This window comes from Sturnira hondurensis, unplaced genomic scaffold (genome assembly GCF_014824575.4).
Source record: "Sturnira hondurensis isolate 20B ecotype Veracruz unplaced genomic scaffold, ASM1482457v3 Scaffold0007578, whole genome shotgun sequence".
Classification (NCBI taxonomy): domain Eukaryota; kingdom Metazoa; phylum Chordata; class Mammalia; order Chiroptera; family Phyllostomidae; genus Sturnira; species Sturnira hondurensis.
In genome coordinates this window covers 1492586-1497549 of record NW_028080209.1, presented here as the reverse complement: position 1 = coordinate 1497549, position 4964 = coordinate 1492586, and the positions used below count along the sequence as shown (strand labels likewise).

Below are 4964 nucleotides of genomic sequence, written 5' to 3'. Positions count from 1 at the left end.
ATGAGTCCTCTGTGTCAGACGCCCCTGTCGATGGGCGCAGGGGGAAGCCTCTGGGCCCCGACCGCTGAGGCAGCCAAGGCTCCAAGGTCTTTATGCGCCGGCCAATGGCTGCCGTCCTGCCGCCGCTGCCACCGCTGCCGCTGCCCTCGACTTCTCTCAGGGTTGCCGGGCTCCCGATGAGTTCTCCATGGCAGATGCCCTTGTCGCTGGGCACAGACGGAAGGAAGACTCTGGGCTCCAACGCTGCGGCAGCCGTGGCTCCAAGGTCTTTACGTGCCGGCTAATGGCTGCCGCCGGTCTGGCCGCCTCCGTCCTTACTTGCGTCCCTGAGACCCCAAGGACCTCTAGCTGTCTGGTTCGTCACTATCTCTGGTCTCTTATTTTCATAAATGCTGGGGAATTGTTGGTTGGGGAATTGATTGCGCTGTTCTTCTGTAAATCTGCCAGGATTTTCCCCCAAGTGTAGGAGAACTGCAGTCGCTCCGTCCTACTCCGCCGCCATTTTCCCCAGTCATTCTCTCTATATTCTTTGAAATCTCTCTTTTTAAAGATTATATTTACTTACTCATTTTCAGAGAGAGGGGAATGGAGGGAGGAAGAGAGGAAAAGAAACACTGGTTGGTTGCCTCTTGTGTGCCCCCAACTGGGAACCTGGCCCATAACCCAGGCATGTGCCCTGACTGGGCAGGCATTGAACCAGTGACCTTTCAGTTCTCAGGCCAGTGTTCAGCCTGCTGAGCCACACCAGCCAGGTCAGTTATATGTTAGTTATAACATATATGTTAGTTATATGTTAGTTATAACGCTTCTTAAGTATATATTTAATACAATTGTGTATGTGTGTGTGTGTGTGTATATATATATATATATATATATACCTTTTATTAGCTTATTCTTTACTAATTTTCCCAGACCACTTTAGCTTGGCTCCTATGCCATTCTTGCATTTGGGGATTACCTAGCAATTTATATTCTTTGTTATTATCTTTTTACTTTTTAAATTGAATCTATTGGGATGACATTGGTTACTAAAATTACGTAAGTTTCAGCCTTGACCACTGTGGCTCATTTGGTTGGACATCATTTCACAAAGTGAAAGGTTGCTGGTTCAATTCCTAGTCAAGGGCACATGCCTGGGTTGCAGGTTCCCTGTTGGGACATGAATGAGAGGCAACTGATTGATGTCTCTCTCTCACAATGATGTTTCTCTCCCTCTCCCCTCTCTCTAAAAGTAAATAAATAAAATATTTAAGAAAAATAACATGAGCTCTAGAGTCAGATTGCCCAGGTTTGACCTTTAAAAAAATTATATAACTGACTTCAGGCCAAGATGGAGGCATAAGTAGATACACTTTGCCTTCTCGCACAACCAAAAAAACAACAACAAATTTAAAAACAAAAAATAACCAGAAAAGCCAGAAAATCAAGCTGTATGGAAGTCCAACAACCAAGGAGTTAATGAAGAAACATTCATCCAAACAGGTAGGAGGGGCAGAGACCAGTAGCTGGGTAGCCAGGGTGGAGAGGACTGGTGGTGAGGTAGTGGCTGGAAGACCAGGGCAGGTGAGGCAGCAGCTGGTGAACCAGGCAAACTGGTGGCTGGTGGATCAGCTGGTCCCACATTTGCATCGGTCTGGACCAGGAGGAACAGCTGAGGAGCAAGACGGACTGTGTAACCCAGGGTTTCAGTGTGGGAAGATAAAGCCTCAGAACCTCTGACTGAAGAAACCTGTAGGAGTTGCAGTGGCAGGAGAGACTCCCAGCCTTGTGGGAGAGTTCATTGAGAGACCCACAGGGTCCTGGAGCATGCACATGCCCACCCACCTGGGAATCAGCACCAGAGGGGCCCAGTATGGTTGTGGGTATAGAGGGAAATGACTGAAAATCAGCCAAGAACCAAGCAAGCAGCATTCTTCCCTCCCCCACATATAGTGCCACAACCTAGCCACATGGGTTGCCCTGCCCTGGCAAATACCTAAGGCTCCACCCCTTACTACAAAACAGCTGAACCCAGACAAAAAAATATGGTCCAGATAATGGGACAGATCAAAGCTCCAGAAAAAAAAAATACAACTAAGTGATAAAGAGACAGACAATCAGATGTAGAGTTCAAAACACTGGTAATCAGGATGCTTACAGAAATGGTTGAGTATGGTTGCAAAATAGAGAAAGAAATAAAGGCTATGAAAAGTGAAATAAAGGAAAATGTACAGGAAACCAACAGTGATAGGAAGAAAACTGGGACTCAAATCAACAATTTGGAGCAGAAGGAAGAAATAAACATTCAACCAGAAGAGAATAAAGAAAAGGGAATTCATAAAAATGAGGAGAGGCTTAGGAACTTCTGGGACAACTTTAAATATTCCAACATCTGAATTATAGGGGTGCCAGAAGGAGAAAAGGAAGAGCAAGAAATTTAAAACTTGTTTGAAAAAGTGATGAAGGAAAACTTCCCTAATACGTCAAAGAAAAGAGATTTCCAGGAAGTCCAGGAAGGTCAGAGAGTCCCAAAGAAGGTGGACCCAAGGAAGCACACAACAAGGCACATCATGATGACATTACCCAAGATTAAAGATAAAGAGAGAATCTTAAAAGCAGCAAGAGAAAAGGAGACAATTACCTACAAAGGAGTGCCCATCAGACTATCAACTGATTTCTCAAAAGAAACCTACAGGCAAGAAGAGGCTGAAAAGAAGTATTCCAAGTCATGAAAGGCAAGGACCTACATTCAAGATTACTCTATTTAGCAAAGCCATCATTTAGAATGGAAGGGCGAATAAAGTGCTTCTCAGATAAGGTCAAGTTCAAGGAGTTCATCATCACCAAGCCCTTAGTATATGAAATGTTAAAGAGACTTATCTAAGAAAAAGAAGATAAAAATATGAGTAGCATAATGACAACAAACTCACAACTATCAACAATCAAACCTAAAAAAAACAAAAACAAACTAAGCAAACAACAAGAACAGGAACAGAATCACAGAAATGGAGATCACATGGAGGGTTATCAGTGAGGAGGGGGAGGGGGAGAGAGGGGGGAAAAGATACAGGGAGTAAGAAGCATTAATGGTAGGTACAAAATAGACAGGGGGAGGTTAAGAATAGTATGGGAAATGGAGAAACCAAAGAACTTATATGTATGTATGGCCCATGAACATGAATTAACATGGGGAAATTCTGGTGGGAGGGGTGGTACGGAGTGGAGGAGAATAAAGCAGAGAGAAAAATGGGACAACTCTAATAACATAATAAAGAAAATATATTTAAAAAATAAAAATAATTATATAAGCTCCAGCTTATATAAAAATAATTATATAAGCTATATTTTTGATGTTCATAATTAATGTTTTTATCATAACTTTTGTATTCAACTCTTCCTAATTTCATTGTATTTTCTTTTTAAAACTGTAACAGATAAATTGGTTTATTATTTTTACCCTAATTTTTTCAAAATAAATAAACTTAAGATTATGTTTTCACAATTAAATAAGAAACAAATTTAAATATAAAACATAGTTATATGTAAAGTTGTCCTTTCAATTATTTAATAAATATTTAACCCAGTCAAATTTGAGGAAATAGTGTTTTCTCATGTAAAGTTTGTGATATGTTCTCAGTACATTTTAAAGCCAAGTTCAAAGAATATGTAGGCATTTTGTTTTGTAATTTATTGAGGTTTTTACTGCAGCTTAATATATATTTAACATAGAATTTTATGAAAACTTGGGAAAATTTTATTTCTTTGCCTATGAAGAATAATATGTCAGATATTACATTTCTCTATATTATAATTTACATTCAAATTATTTACAGTCATGCTATTTTAAAAAGTTTGATTTTTCTTGTTCTCTTGTTCTTTTTTTCTGGACCTACCACAGAAATGTATGATTATATAAAGTTTTTAGCTGCAGTTTGGTGTGTCTAGTTATTTGCATTTATTTGAGCTAAAAAGAAAATATTAACATTTCAGCCTATTTATTTGTTCATGACAGAAGACTGTGAACACACAGAAAATTCCAGTGAAGAAGTAAAAGTAGGCCACCATGCCCTGCACCAGCATGAGTGCCTCTTCTTCTCTTGCTTTGCACCTCCTGCCTCCCCACTGCTCCAGGTGGATCCCAAATGCTCCTTCTCCACTGATGGGTCCTACACCTGAACCAGCTCCTGCAAACGCAAAAACTGAAAGAAGACTGCTGTTCCTGCTGCTGCTGGGCTGTGCCAAGTGCGCCCAAGGCTGCGTCTGCAAAGGAGCATCAGGCAAGTGCAGCTGCTGTGTGTGACATCGGGGACAGCCTGCTCCCCATTGTGAATAGAGCAATGTCTACAAACCTGCATTTTAAAATTTTTCATAAACCCTGATCCAATTGCTGTTTTAATTTTTGTATGGAATATTTGAATGACAATAAACTTATCTAGGCTCTTAAACAACAACAACAAAAGTATTGAGTAAGCCACAATCCACCTATCAAGTATTTCCAAACACTCAGGGTTTTTGGTATATTTTGACAGAATTTTGTTTAAATCAATAAGTTTCATGACTACTATAACAATATTATTTTAACAATATTATTATGAGGATGTTGTAGGCTTTTAACATACCTTGTCACTTTTGCCACATTTATTGTTTTGAATAAATTTGATATTTTACTGTTTCTGTATTTTTATGCTTCCTTTTTTATGTCACTCTTATTCTTATTCTTATAGTTTTTTTTAAAAAGATACTATTTTTTGTATATATGGCTAAATTTTAATCTACTGCATTTATTTATTTAGTTATTTATCCTCACCCAAGGATATGTATATTGATTTTCAGAGAGAGTGGGGAAGAAGGAGACAGAGAGAGAAACATCGATTGGCTGCGTCCCAAGCAGGGATCAAACCTGCAACCCAGATATGTGCCCTGACTGGGACTGGAACACACAACATTTTGGCGTATGGGACAACACTCGAACCAACCGAGCCCCT

At 39.9% G+C, this 4964-nt stretch overlaps 1 pseudogene; it reads left to right on the top strand.

Moving 5' to 3' along the window:
- The first annotated feature begins 3984 nt into the window (after nt 1–3984).
- On the top strand, nt 3985–4409 carry LOC118991546 (metallothionein-1-like; annotated as a pseudogene).
- The last annotated feature ends 555 nt before the right edge of the window (nt 4410–4964 follow it).